This window comes from Aquarana catesbeiana, linkage group LG03 (assembly GCF_042186555.1).
Source record: "Aquarana catesbeiana isolate 2022-GZ linkage group LG03, ASM4218655v1, whole genome shotgun sequence".
Classification (NCBI taxonomy): Eukaryota; Metazoa; Chordata; class Amphibia; order Anura; family Ranidae; genus Aquarana; species Aquarana catesbeiana.
The window spans coordinates 594838951-594855114 of NC_133326.1; the positions used below are offsets into that span (position 1 = coordinate 594838951).

Genomic DNA, 16164 nt, shown 5'->3' on the forward strand with positions numbered 1-16164 from the left:
AAAAAAACAGCGTGGGGTCCTCTCAAAATCCATACTAGACCCTTATCTGACCATGCAGCCTGGTAGGTCAGGAAAGGGGGGGCGAGTGAGTGCCCCCCCCAAACCATACCATGTCAAATGACCTCAACATGGGGGGGCAAGCGGCTCTGCCCCCCCACCCCAAAGCACCTTGTCCCCATGTTGATGGGGACAAGGGCCTCATACCCCACAACCATGGCCACCTGGCTACGTCACCTGGTGGCACCGCCCTCTTCTGACACCACAGACTGGTGCATGCTGGACTGGCAATGTCACAAGGGGGTGGTGCCACCAGGTGATATCATCAGGTGTCTCCACCCCTTATCTTTATAAGAACTGTCAAACTCCAGAGCCTGCAGTAGGGGGCCATCCTTCATAGACAGCGGGAGTGTTTTTGCTTTTTTATTTTTTGGGCGCAGCATGCAGTGTGATTGACAACTGTTTTTAAATTTGATTAAAAAGGAATTGTATGTATTTGGGGTGGACCTGTTTTTTTTTTTCATTTTTTGGGGCTGGATTTCCTCTTAAAATCCATACTAGTACCTGTATTGGCTAGCTGCATGTTCATATAGCCATCCACAGAGACCAGGTATCCCTTGTATTCCATATCCCACTTCAGTTTCACCATTACTGGTTTACCAGTAAGGCCATTAAAGAATGGTTTTGGGTTTAGTGGCAAACTCACTGAAGCTGCTGCTGAACTACAGAATAGTAAATGGAAGAAAAAATTTCACCACGGAAGGCTCCGAGAACACAATGCCAGAGAGAGCAAGAAATGGCCAGAGGTACTCTGGATGAAAGCAAGAATTGGCCTTTCTGTAATTAATACAGATAAAGTACATGCTTCAAACAAGTGTGGAAAAATTTGGCTTTGGGTGTTGGTGGTGCAATTACACCACAACCATATAGAGGTACATTTGATGAAAGCAAAAATTGGCCTTTCTGAAAAAAGATTTAATTATATGCACCTGTCAAACAGGTGTTTTTCCGCACCTGGGCTTTGAGTGTTGGTGGTGCCTTCACACTAAACCCTGTAGAGGTACTCTTGAGGAAAGTAAGAATTGGCCTTGCTGTAAAAAATGTAAATGTGAAACAGGTGCAGAAAAAATAGTTCTTCGGTGTTAATTGTGCCCATGAAACCTATACCAAAAAATTACTTCATGATGAAATCAACATCCACAAAGTTAGGCAGCCTAGACGTTCTAGCAGAGATTCCAGATCCCAAAAACATTAAGGCTGGGTTCACACTAGTGTGAATTGGATGCTGGTTTCCCGGCATCCAATTTGCATGACAGGAAAGTGTGCCCGACTCTCAATGGAGCTGGTTCACACATCTTCATGGTGGCTGCAGAGTGGAATGCACAGGGGTCCTGTGCATCTTTGGCTCAGTTTCAGGTCTGAATTCAGGCAAAAATTCAGGCCTGATTCATCCCTGAAACAGGGAACAGCGATGCACCAGACCCCTGCTTTGAAGCGCATGCAATTTAAGTGGGAACCCAGCCTTAATCAGCGACATTGGCATCAGGGGTTTGATAGCTGCTGCAAATCTTGACAAATGTCACACAGTCAACAGAGTCAGTGGACAGACGTGCTCTTTTATCTGTCACAAAACCTCTGGCAGCACTGAATGCCATTCTGAAAGCATGCTGGATGCAGGGCAGCCCAGCAGCTCAGTTGCATACTGGGCAAGTTCTGGCCAGTGGTCTATTCTCATGACCCAGTAAGTAACCCATTGGATCATCTACTAGAGAGCTATCCAAGTCTGTTTTTGCCCCTAGATAATCTTCCACCATATGATGCAGATGCTGCTGATGGGATGTGGAAGCTGACAGTCCTGGGTGCCAAGGATAATTTTTTTTTTTTTACATGCATCATGGTCCCCTTCTCCACCGCTCATCCTTTGACCAACAGAAGCCTCTAAACTACCTCTTCCATGAGACTGTAACTTACCAGAGTCTGGAAAGGTGTTACATAAACTCCTCTTTAAGGTGTCCTCATGATATTTAATACTGTGCTCCCTCTGTGAAGGTAGGATGAGTTACAAGACTTTCCCCTTGTAACAGTGGTCAAGGAGGGTTGCCAACCAAAAATGATCCTTCTCCTTGAGGTCACAAATTCTCGGGTTCTTTCACAGGCTTTGAAGAATAAGGGAGCCCATGCACTGCAAGTTTGGAAATGCCCTCTCCCAGCCATGTACTGCTCCCAAGGTTTCTGGGGACTAAAAACCATCTCTTAAGGTTTGACGTATGTCTTCTTCTGCTTCAGTGCCTCCAAAACTGCCAGAATCCTCTTCTTCCTCCCTCTCCTCTTGTGTGTTCTGTGGCATCGCAAGAATGGTGTCTGCATAAGTCCTCCTCTTCTTCCCACTGCTCTGCCTCAAGTGCCCTGTCCATAATGCCACGCAGAGTATGCTCCAGCAGGAACACAAGAGGGATTATGTCACTGATGCATTCATTGTCACAGCTCACTATCCTTGTTGCCTCCTCAAATGATGACAATACAGTGCATGCATCCTTTATCAGCCGCCATTGGGGTCAGGAAAAAAAGTTGGGCTCCCCTTAGCCTCTCCTTGTGCCATACTCACACAGGCACTCGTTGATGGCCCTCTGCTGCATGTGCAGCCGCTGCAGCACTGCCAAAGTTGAGTTCCACCTGGTGGGTATGTCACAAATCAGGCGGTTTACGAGCAGGTGGAATTCCCGCTGATCTTCAGCCAATCGAATACTGGCTGTGTATGACCGTCTGAAATGGCTATAGATGCTTCTGGCATTCGTTAAAAGATCTTGCAAAACTGGGTACCTGTTTCTGAAACGCTACACCACCAAATTGAGGACATGTGCCAAGCATGGCACAGGTGTCAACTTTCCCCGTCGAAGGGCAGACAAAAGGTTAGTGCCATTATCACACACCATCATTCCTGGCTCAAGCTTCCGTGGCATGAACCACCTCTGGGCCTGCCCCTGCAAAGCTGAAAGAATCTTTGCTCCGGTGTGGCTCCTGTCCCCTAGACAGACCAGCTGAAGCACTGCATGGCATCATTGGGCCTGCCTTGTTGAATAGCCCCTTGAATGCTTAGTGGGTACTGGTGGTTCATATGACAATTCAGCACAGGAGGGCATGGAGGAAGAGGATGGGGTGGAGCTGGTCGATCTTGCATCATCACCACCAGCTGTATGGAGACGTGGTGGCAAAACAAGCTCTAGCACTGAGCCTGTCCTGCATCCTTCCGTGTTGCAAGCAGAGTTACCCAGTGTGCTGTGAACTAACTATATCGTCCCTGACTGTGCTTCCTGGACCACGTGCCAGCAGTAATGTGGACTTTGTGGCTGACTGCCTTGACCAACGATGCCAAAACATTGCCTTCCACGTGATGGTACAGAGCTGGAATGGCCTTACATGCAAAGAAATAGCAACTGGGAACGTGTCATTGTGGTACAGCACATTCTGCAAATTCACGGTAGGGGGCAGAATCCATCAAACGGAAAAGCAGGAGTTGTAAAGCCAGCAATTTGGACAAGCTTGAATTTAGATGCTGGCCATGTGGGTGACAGGGAGTGTATTTTATTATTTTTTTATGCAGCAGCTGGAGCAGAGACATTTTCCTGCTATATTCTACAGCTGGTGGTGTGCTGCTGGCAGACGTGTTGCAAGGACTTGTGACACCCAATGCTATACCATCATCCCTGCCAGTGGAGGCTGCCGAGAGGTTATGAGATATAGTAGGGATAGACCTGAAAGTTGAGGCGTGAGAAGGAGAAGAATTGTGTGAACAGTGGGAGGTTAAATGCCTTTGCAAGCATGTGGTACCCAAATGCCTGGTGTTTTTGCCACGCTTGATCTGCTTGCAGCAGAGATTGCAAATTGCAACAGTGCGATCAGCTGCACATATGCTAAAAAAGGCCCAGACAGCTGAGCTGTAGGAAGTGGTCTGGGAGATAACAGCTCCACAATCTGATGACATTTGGTGACTGCTCCCTACTGTTCCATGATCGCTGCCTCTGGAGGACACCTTACCTCATTGGGGTTGTGCCTCTCACTTACTTTCCTGCTCTGCTCCATCCGGCAGCCAAGTCACGTCAATGATCATCATCATCCCCTCCATCCTCATCATCACTGGAGCCAACTTGGCAACACGCTGCGGCTGGGGGAACATGACTGCCAATTTGATGTTTATCAGTGTTCACTCCTCTCTGTAGGCTCATGCTACTCCCTTCCTCAACCCAGAACCAACATCAGAATGAAGTATAAGCTGTGCATCCTCAAAAAGCAAGTGGCTGACGCTGTGTTCAAATAATTCAGCTGACTCCTCCGTGCATGATGCTGGGGCTATGGCAGGAGGAGCTGTGGACAAGGAGTTTGAATTAGCTTCTCTAGCAGCTGTGGTGGACTGTGCCCTAGTCTCAGCTCAGGTGATAGAGGATGATGAGGATGAGGTTTGCTTAGTAAGCCAGTCCACCACCTCCCCTGCATGCTGTGGCTGGATGGGATGGACAACACTAAACTGAGAAAAACATGCCCTTCTTGAGGATGGACCACATCCACCTTTGCCTGCGGACAAAGACACTGTTGGCCCCCTCATAGTGGCATGGGAACGTCTGCCTCTCCTTGTTGGTCTCCCAGACATAATGGGTGGGGGGAGGGGGGCTTATGGCTCATATTTAATAGATACTGGGAAATGTGTAATTGGATGCACTTTATTTAATGAAAAGCGGTGTTTGGTGCACTTTAAATTGAGGACTGCCGCTGACAGAAATGTAAAAACTATAAAAATAAATAAATAAACACCTAAGAACAACAGCATCGCAGTAAGAAAAGCAGTGGCTGACAATTTAAAAAAGGGGGCAGGCACGGGACAAAAAAAAAATGCAGCAGCCAAAAAAAAGGCACTGTATACATTACTGAATGTTACAGAATGTAATACTGTGTTAAACACTGCACTACACTAACACTACACTGACACTACACTATACTGACAATATGCTGACACTATACTCACACTATACTGACACACTACACTTTACTCACACTACCCTAACACTGCACTAACACACTACACTGACACTACACTATACTCACACTATACTCAGACTACACTAACCAGGGATGGACTGGCTAACGGGATTACCGGGAGATTCCCGGCAGGCCGATGGCTCAGTGTGGGCCAGTTTCAGCCACGTCTGCGGTGCGCGGCGATCTACCTGTCAACCGCCGACCAAGGGCGTTGCTAGGGGGTGGCTATTGGGGCTATAGCCCCGAATCTAGGGCCCATAGCCCCGAGTCTCTTGACAATCCACATCAGTTGGCAAGTGACAACCCACATCTGGTGGCCGTTGACGTGGCAAGTGACAATCTGCAAATGGTGGCAAGAGATGTGGCAAGTGACAATCTGCAAATAGTGGCAGGAGACGTGGCAAGTGACAATCCACATCTGCTGCCAGGTGAAAGTGGCAAGTGACAATCCATGTCTGGTGGCAGGCGACATGGCAAGTGACAATCCACATCTAGTGGCAGGTGACAATGGCAAGTAACACGCTGCATCTGGTGACAAGTGACGGTGGCAAGTGATATGCTGCATCTGGTGGCAGGAGATGTGGCAAGTGACACGCCCAGGGCTCCCACTGATTCTGCAGTATAGTGAGTTGAACCACTTCATTATATATTAGAATGTAACAATAGAAATAATGCACTTCAATCACCCTGACACCATATCAACCATTATGCCATGATGATTGATGCGCCAACACCAGCCCGTGAAAAATTGCTTACCACTGGTCGTCCCCCCCCGGGCATGCAAAAAGGTTTGGTGACCGCTGCTATGGGCTCTAGCCCCAGATAATTTGCAGACCTAGCAACTCCCCTGCCGCCGACAGTTGCTGCCTGACGGGTAGATCGAGATTTACCCAGTATGCCAAGGAGCGCAGAAAGTGCCTGTCTGTAGTGAGTTCTCTCTCATGTCATGCAGCGCTGCTCGCTCCCCGGCGGCCCCTTCTCTCTTCTCGTGTATCCCCATTGGCTTGTGACATCATCTGGGATAGACGAGAAGAGAGGAGGGGCCCCTGGGGAGCGAGCAGCGCTGCGTGACATGAGAGAAAATTTACTACAGACAGTAGCTTCCTGCGCTACTCTGCAAACTGGCTAGTAAGATTCCATGATGTGCCCCCTGAATGCCCTGATGATGTGCCCCATCATGTGCCTTGATGTGCCCCATCACGTGCCCCCTGATGTGCCCTATAATGTGCCCCATCATGTGCCCCGTGCCCTGATGTGCTATCTGCCCCATGCTCTGTGCTCAAATGTGCCCCATGCCCTGATGTGCCCCGTACCCTGATGTGCCCTGTGCCCTGATGTGCTCCCCGTACCCTGATGTGCCCCCCGTACCCTGATGTGCCCCATGCCCTGATGTGCTATTTGCCCCGATGTGCCCCATAATGTGCCATGTGCCCTGATGTGCCATGTGCCATAATGTGCTCTGATGTGCCCCGAGCCCTGATGTGCCCCAATGTGCCATGTGCTCGTGCCCTGATGTGCCCTGTGCCCTGATGTGCTATGTGCCCCGGTGTTCCCGTGCCTTAATGTGCCATGTGTCCTGATGTGCTATGTGCCCTGTGCCCTGATGTGCCATATGGCCTGATGTGCTGTGCCCTGTACCCTGATGTGCCTTGATGTGCCCTGATGTGCCCTGTACCCTGATGTGCTGTGCCCTGTACCCTGATGTGGCCTGGTGTGCTGTACCCTGATGTGCTGGGTTCTGTACCCTGATGTGCTGTGCCCTGATGTGCTGGGCTCTGTACCCTGATGTGCTGTGCCCTGATGTGCTGGGCTGTGTACCCTGATGTGCTGTGCCCTGATGTCCTGTACCCTGATATGCCGGGCTCTGTACCCTGATGTGCTGTGACCTGTACCCTGATGTGCCTTGTGCCCTGATGTGCTGGGCTCTGTACCCTGATGTGCTGTTCCCTGATGTCCTATACCCTGATGTGCTGGGCTCTGTACCCTCATATGCTGTACCCTGATGTGCTGGGCTCTGTACCCTGATGTGTTGTGCCCTGATGTCCCCTGTATGCTGATGTGCTGGGCTCTGTACCTTGATGTGCTGTGCCCTGTACCCTGATGTGGCCTGGTGTGTTGTACCCTGATGTGTTGTACCCTGATGTGCCTTGTGCAAGGTTCCTTCCTGTGGGAAGGAACCTTTTATAGTGTGGGTTGGGACTATGAGCACTGAGCCATGATTGGGCAAAATCATCAGGACTTTGTCCAATCATGGCTCTGACTGTGCTCTGTGTCCTGATTGGACAAAGCCTACACCTGACCAGCGGTCAAGTGCATTGCTTCATCCAAATAGGGTCCTAAAATGCACTGTGCAGCATGCAGTGTATTGTGGGGCTCTCAGCTGACAAACATCCCGCCGAGCACCCCACAAATTCGAGTGTTCACCGAATAGGCAAACAGGCGATGTTCAGGCCAAACTTTTGCTCGGCTCTAACTGTTCACCCAACGCTACCAGCATTCAATCTACATTTGCAGCCAATGGCTGTAGCACTGACCAGTATATCCTTACAGGGGGAGAGTCTCTCTGTCAGACAATAATAGCACAGATTCCACCACCCATGTCACTTGTGTGGATGTGGGGATCTGTGAGGGTTTTTTTGTACCCGCTGGTTAAACAAAAAAAAAAAAACTCTGCATGCTTACCCTGCTTTACCCTATTATTCTGTTTTGGGGACAACTGTAAAATTCAGGATTTCAAATCGCTTTCTATCGCTGAGCTACAGTTTTACAGCCCCCCGACTTCCCACCCGAATCCTAGCAATACAGCTAGAAAAAGCTGGACACACATTTTTAACCCAGGCTGCAGATTTTGACATTTGGCACAGCCTATCAAACTCACTTACTGAGTTCAATGAGGCCACTCTGCAAACACTTGGCTTGCAGTTGCGGCGTGGTCCTCTCGGCAATTTAAAAAAGAAAGTAAGCCAAAATAAAAAAGCAGGTGCAGTAGCACCTCCTGAATGCCTGTCAGTCACTGCTATACTACGCTCTGAAAAGTGATCCACACCGTCAGCTTTTCAGAGGGTGGTAAGCATTACCAGTAATGTGAAAAGGACCTAAGAGGTCCCTTTAGAAGTTAGATTATGTGCTGCAGGTGAGGAAATCTGTTTCTCATTGTTATTGTTGCTATGCAAAATGATTTTAAATGTAAAGGTTTGCATTAAATAAAGGGTATAAAGATTTGATAAAGCCTAAAAGTTTCTTCGTATATTGTACACTGATAGAAAAAAAAAACATACGTAATAGTACCATAAGTAGAACAATTTGATTTATATTAGATAAATCCACTTTTAAAAAGTCTAATTATTTTAGAAGCTAGGAAAGCATCTTTTAGCATTTGTTTTATTGTCAATCGGCTGTCATTTCCAGCGTCTCGAATGGCTGCCACTAAACAATAGAAGTTCTTCATATCTTTCCTTATTTGCATCAGGTTTGAGGTCAAACTTCTTCAAGAAGTTGGAGAAGAAAATTACAAGCGATAAAATATAACTTTGAACATCTAGTCACGGATGAATTCTAGCAGTCTACATGCCAGATGGGTTTAATATACTGTGCTAAATCAGCTTCATTATTACTTTAGATAATTAAAACACATCACATATCTCCGCTCTCTGGAGAAAAGCGCCCGGGCTTCAATTTTTTTGTCACCATCACACAGCAGCGTTCAGTGTATTACTTTATTTTTCTCCCTTTTCTTTTTTTAATCTTAATTTTACAGTTGTAAGTACTAATGTGACATTTTTCGTCCCAGTGTGTAATGAATTTTGGGCTAATGTGATGCAACAGAGCCAAAGATATTATATTCCTCGGAAATCCTATTTTCCATTGTTTTCAGTTAATTGTCCTGTGAATTTTGCATCTTTGCTGAAAGAAAAAGGAAGTCATGATACATAGAAATTGTTAAAATATGTATTAAGTATGTGGGACTTCATTTAAAGTAAACCCATAAATAGATTAAAAAACTAATATCAGCAAGAACTATTTGACAACAGAAATGTGAGTATCAGTGTAGTTCAGCACCATCTAGTGCCACCAAACCAATGCGAATGTTTTCTCCATGTCATTTTTTGCATAAACTTAGCCATGGCCAACCCCACCTCCCCATGACATTCTTTGGGCCTGCTGATAGATAGTTCTGCATCTGGGATTTGCATTGTTGAATGGGACAAGGACATGCAGCAGGAAGTGGAGTTTAAACACCCTGATTGTCCATCAAAATTGTCATCCACACAGGCAGTCATGGAGAGAAACAAAAGCTTTGATAATGGGTAATTTGGGACTGTGATTCTTTTCTCCACCAAATGTGGACAAACTACTGCTGAATATGTACAAGTTATGTTCTGCTACTGTAAAAAAGTAATTTGTCAAATTTGAACTTGCTATTTGCCTGTCAACGATGATGAATCTGAAGTATGCCTCAGACATGCACTTATGACCAAAATGTAAGAGAAGGTAGCTGTGGAGGAAGACCTCTGAATGATCATCAGCAAGCTTGCTCACCAACTTTGGATCAAAAAGACTTCTGTCTTCATGACTTTCACAATCTCCCTTCATAAGACTGCATCATTTTGGCCCATCTTCAAAAGAAGCCAATATTGGGCAGGTGCCTTAGCTTATGAGCCACTGGTGTGGTGAAAAACTTCCTAGAATCTCTCCTTTTGCAATAATAAGAAAGAATAGGTGAAGGAGGAAGGAGAGGAGGAGTAGAGGGAGGAGGAAGTAGAAATGGGGGATCAGGAGGAGGAGGAGGAAGAGGCCAGTGACAAAAGAGAGTGCATATGACTTCGCTGTGACATCTGCATAGCGTACTTGGCTGTGTAATTGCCTTTCACTTTACTTTTTAGGGAAGAAAAACAGTACACAAAATGGTTTTCCCTGTGCCTACTGAAATCCTTATCAATATCAATCAAAAAAGGGAATGAGTCTGCTACCTTGCCTAAAAATCCCCTCTTGGACGTTACCAGTGCATGTGTTCCCATTTAACAAAGTATACTACCAATACCCCTTGGGACTTTGAGGCAGCAACATAAAAAATGAAACAACTTTAAAAGAATATAATTTGGTTTGTACATGGTTAAAAGTAATTACCATGGTATATCCTAAAATATGTTGTTCCAGTATGATATATTCCCCATACATTATACAGTACATCAATCCTTGTAAAATATTATTGATCATGGGTTTAAAACTAATTCTCATACAATATCCAGGGGAAAGCCTTGATGCATTTTGATCATTCTAGCTCTTCTTCAGGGGTACTGGCCAGATATCATAATCTACATAAACAGTGAATGAACATGATCGGAACCATTAAAAGAACAGACACTCCCTCCGGGCCACTGAGTACAAAATTGGATCAGAATACCAAACAAGGAACCCTCAAGGAGTCATGCGGACCCAAGATGCGAATGGGAGAAGAACAAAAAGGGCCACCATTCCCACACAAAAAATATAGAAGACAGGCACAGTGAATGCATCAAGTGGTTAAACCTCCATGTTAAAAGGATTTAATCATCTTGGAAATTCGCAATACACTTGTTCAAAGGTGTCTGTATGTGCCCAAGTAAAGTGGATTCCATGGAGAGAGAAGTGTCCTCATTTATAGATTTCCTCTCGCCTCTTGTTCCTGTGAGAACTGTAACATTTTGGATTTCCCATTATAATCTTCCAATGGCAATAGTCATCAGGAGACATAGGGTTTTATTTACTAAAAGCAAATCCACTTTGCACCACAAGTGCACTGCAAGTGCGCTTGGAAGTGTACTTGGAAGTGCAGTCACTGTCAATCCGAGAGGAACATGCAAGGAAAATAAAAAACAGCATTTTTGATTGTACATAATTGGATGATAAAATCAGCAGAGCCTCCCCTCATTTCAGATCTTCCCCATAGATTTACAACGACTGCACTTACATATGCACTGTCAAGTGCATTTGCAGTGCACTTGTAGTGCAGAGTAGATTTGCCTTTAGTAAATCAACCCCTTAGTATTTTTTTTTACTAAAGACAAATCCACTGTGCACTACTGTAGTGTGCCCAGGGAGCACACTTGGAAGTGCTATCGCTGTAGCACTTAGGGGGACTTGCAAGGAAAATAAAAAACAGCATTTTTGCTTGCACATGATTGGATGATAGAAATCAGCAGAGCTTCTGCTCATTTCAGATCTTCCCCTCAGATATACAGTGACTGCACTTTCAAGTGCACTTGCAGTGCACTTGTGGTGCACATTGGATTTGCCTTTAGTAAATCAACCCCATAGGGAGGGTGAACATCCTTAAAGTGAATGTAAACCCACCACTCACCCAGTATAAACTAATGGCACAGTATTAATGTATATATATATGCAAGCCTCCTGCATGTTGTCCTACCTTGCCAATGTCACCCCCTTCAGCAGTAGGAGCCCTGGAATCGGTGGGTGGGTCTCTTTGTCTGAGCTTGGTGGGTGGAATCATGATGTCACAAGACTCCCCGCCCACCTCTACACTCTCCTACTCTCCTATTCCTGAGTTTTGAGTAACATCCAATCAAAACTCAGGAAAGGCACCACATGACTTCAGCATGCCCAATCATGCTGAGGTGTGGAGCAGCCAATCCTGGAAGAGCTGGAGAAGAAAGGTGGAGGGATGTGAAGCTGTGATTGTAACACTCTCTCTCATGCCGTTCATGAGATAAGGAAATCAGATGTCAGTCACAGCAATGGGGGAAGTGCGGATGCAAACTTATCTGCATGTTGTTTTTTTATCTTACTACAAAAAAAACAAGAGGATTGTTCAGAGCTGGATTAACTCTTCGTGGCCAGACTGGGCACAGATGACTTGACATCCTCTACTGTACCAGGTAGAAGTCTTCATTAAAAAATTTTTTTTCATGTTTACATCCACTTTAAGGCTCCGTTCACACATAGGCATTTTGAATCAGGGGTGGAATCGCCATGTTTCTATGCCTGCTTTTAAAACGGGCTCTTAAAATGTATAATTGCACATCGGCTTGTCCAGGTGCCATTCATTTCAATGGCACCTAAAAATGCTGTGCAATTCTACAGTGACTGTCATGCAACAAATAGTGATGCAAGCGCCTAAGAGGCATGTTACCCCCAAAAAAGTTCTGGAACTTCTTTTGGGCGATGTGTCTTCTGCAATTTGGCAGAATTGCACCGCATTTTTAGGTGCCATTGAATTTAATGGCACCTGAACACGTTGATGTGCGATTTGACATTTTAACAGCACCTTGTCAGGGATTCTGCCCCCTCACCAATCTATCCCCCAAAAAATGTTTTAGATTGCACTTTCAGTAAAGTGATATCTAGGTATCCTTATTTTTAAACAATTTCCTGCTTTTTAGCGAGGCTGGAATTCTGCATGAATAACTTTGCTTATACTTTCCATTGCGATTCTGGGGACATAAGAAATAAATAGTTTTCTCACTCTGGGCTCTAGAAAGAATTTCTGTTCTCTCTTCCTAACTGTTCTCTGTGGGAGAGGCTGTATTATCAATCCTGAAGCTCTTTGTTATTCAGCAATATGCTAGTGGAACAAAAAGATTTAAGAAATGCAGATCTGGTCCTTAACCACTGCCTGGGATGTAAAGGTCTAAGTTTACAGCCCGAAGAGAGTTTAAATGTTTTAATTAGAACCCTGTTTTCCACACATTCCCCCCTTCTACTCTGCGTCTCATCCACTCCCACTCATGACCTTTTCCTGGCAGGAATATGAAATAGCAAATCTTCAGCCCCCTTTCTTGGTTGAGTTTTCATCCACCCCCTACCCACCCATTGTATCATGTTTATTTTTTCCCCTTAAGTTTTATTGTTATTTTCTATTTTTCTCTTCTTCTTTTTTTTTCTCTTGTCATGTTTTTCTCTGCCTCTTGTGCACAGCAGGAGGTTAAACAAAGAGGCACGGAAAAATCTAAAATGCACTGGGCTCAGGTGACAGAAAGGGGACAGTGACAGGAAAATCAGTCATGGTGGAATGAACAAACAGGAGAGAGAAAATGGGCTGTGACCAGCTAAGGTGACATGAGGCACCCAGCGCTCGCTTTGTGTGCTTCAAATCAAAACGTTGAAATTGCACCGGATTTATCACTGCAGAAAATCCACTCTTCATGATGGGGTTTGTTTTAGGAAAGACACGTTGAAACAAGCAGCTGTGTTGAGGAAGAATTGTACCTGTTTGATCGAGGAATCTGGGAAAATCCAGGAAAGAACCATGTTTACTTTCATACCATGTTTTTTTATACTTCAGGAGAAAGCGATCAGACCAAAAGTTAGATGACTATTAGAATAAAACATGAGAGGTCAAAGCAACAGTTCAAACCTATTGTAAATAAACAAAAGGGGTATAACTATGCATGATTGAGTCTCATAGCAAAACCAATACTGAGCCCCATTGTCATTTTAATCTCCATCTGGAACAACACAGAACCCTAATTGTTTTCATAGCAACTGCAATTTGGGTATAGGATTTTTATATGGTTTCTATTGGTTGAACTAGAGGTGTCCTGTTTCAAATGTCACTTTAGGCCTTGACATACTTCCTTAGACCCAGTCACTCAGGACAGTATGGTCACCTTCTAAATTGCCATCATCCACGGGCAGCTTAACCTCTTCCCAACCGCCCCAAGCAGATATACTGCAGCACATACTCGGTACGTAATCTGGCACTTCTGGGTCTGGGGCGTGCACTTCCGGGTCTGGGGTGTGTCCAATCACAGCGGGAGCCAATCAGCAGGTCTGACGAGACCCGACGTTAGTTAGTTATAAAGCACTACCAGGGAACACAGTTAACCCTTTAATCACCCCTGATGTTAACCCCTTCCCTGCCAGTTTCACTAGTACATTGACAGTGCATATTTTTTTAGCACTGATCACTGTATTAGTGTTACTGGTCCCCAAAAAAGTGTCTAAAGTGTCTGTTAGGTGACTGATTTGTCCACCACAATATTGCAATCCTGTTATAAGTCACTAAATGTCACCATTAATAGTAAAAAAAAATAAATAAAAAATAAATAAATAGAAATATCCCCCTGTTTGCAGACGCTATAACCTTCAATCAACCAATAAATATACGCTTATTGGAATTTTTTTACCAAAAATATGTAACAGAATACATATTTGTCTAAATTGATGAAGAAATTTGATTTTTTATTTTTGTATTGGGTATGTTATATAGCAAAAAGTAAAAAATATAGTTTTTTTTTCCCAAATATGTTGGTCTTTTTTTGTTTATATAATACCACCAAAATAAAGCTCTATTTGTGGGGGAAAAGGACATCAGCTTTATTTGGGTACAGTGTCACATGACCACGCAATTGTCAGTTAAAGTAACGCTGTGCCCTATCACAAAAAATGGCCTGGTCATGAAGGGGGTTAAACCTTCTAGAGTTGAAGTGGTTAAAGGAATTGTAAACCCATATTTTTTAAAAATAACAAACATGCCATATCTACCTGCTCTGTGCAATGGTTTTGCACAGAACAGCCCTGATCCTCCTCTTCTCGGGTCCCTGCTTGCGCCCCTGGCTCCGCCACCCTGCTGAGCGCCCACCATAGCAAGCCACTTGTTATGGGGGCACTCATGTGGGCTCGCTCCTGAGCCATGCTCTGTTTGTCTAACTGGCTGTGATTGACAGCAGCAGGAATAATGGCTCCTGCTATTGTCTCTGAACCTATGAGGAGGGAGCAAATAGAGAGCCTCTGCTTTTGTGCACAGCGCTGGATTGAGTTTGGGCTCAGGTAAGTAGGGCGGGGGGGAGGAGGGGGAGGCTGCACTCAGAAGGTGAATCTAACACAATTTTACTTCAGCTAATTGCTGTACAGGGGATGTTTTTCCAGTCTTTGGAAGTTTAAGAAGACAACTGACTTTCCTAAACCCTGTCTCTGTGAATAACTAACACCAACTGAGGAAACATGGAAGAAATGGGGAAGGTCTAGCTAGGACTAAACTAATTAGCAATAAACAAGAATGCAAGTAAGACAGAAAAAAACTAAATAACATTGTAGACAAATTGCAGTGACCCAGAACATCCACTAAATTCTACTGATCAATACTAACCTGAACCTAGCCTAGTGTCAAAATACTAACCTAATCGCCCTCTTCTTTCCTCCCAAGACCTCCTGCTCTCTAGCTCCCTCATCACCTCCTCCCATACCCGCCTCCAGGACTTCTCCCGAGCCTCGCCCATCCTCTGGAATTCCCTACCCCAATCTGTCAGACTGTCTCCAAACTTATCTACTTTTAGGCGATCCCTGAAAACTTTCCTATTCAGAGAAGCCTATCCTGCCTCCATCTAACAACTGCACTATTTTCTCCATTAGCTCATCCCCCACAACTATTATCCTTTTATATAACTTGACCCTCCCTCCTAGATTGTAAGCTCTAACGAGCAATGCTGTAAAGCGCTGCAGAAACTGTCGGCGCTATATAAATCCTGTATACAACACAGAAAAATGTATGTATGTAGTACCTACTCCTAAAGGAGCTGCTTGATTTGTTGGGCCCTCTGCTCTTGTGCCCACAACTCTGCTAACAGCTCTGTACACTTTGTGTCATGATCAGGGGCTCGAAGACTAGTTGCTTTATCAGTAGTGGGACTACCACCGGCCAGCATGATATGTACACAGGTCGTCATCCGGGTGAATAACTCAGGCTCACCTCAGGTGCGGAGTCTATGTACTAACAGGTGTTCACCAGAGCTCCTGATGGTGGAGATGTAATTTGCTGCATCTTAGTACCAGGTCCTGGTCCTCAGGATTGCCCCACCAGGAGGTGAGCAAGCTGGGTCCAGTAGCAGATAAGCATAGCCAGTAAACAAGCCAAAACGTCAGTAACTAGTAGTTGCAGGTTGGGATCAGGCAGAAGCGTAGTCGAGGAACAAGCCAAGGGTCGATAATGAGTGGTAGCAAAATATGGACAGCAGCAGGGAAGACAGGAGCAAGATACTGGCTGGAGAGAGCACAATATTATGGCAAACAGGAAATGCAGAGACATGGCTTGAATCAGGAAGTTCATGGGAGGAGCAAAAAGTTCATGGTTTAAGACAAACAAGGTTCAAGACAGGTTCATTTAAGGGATTGCCTCAGGAACTGTCCAGCATTCTAGGT

General features: G+C 45.1%; 1 pseudogene; it reads right to left on the reverse strand.

Moving 5' to 3' along the window:
• Positions 1 to 374: 374 nt before the first annotated feature.
• The window catches only part of LOC141134005 (small nuclear ribonucleoprotein F pseudogene), a 38439-nt pseudogene continuing 22649 nt past the window's right edge, over positions 375 to 16164 (reverse strand).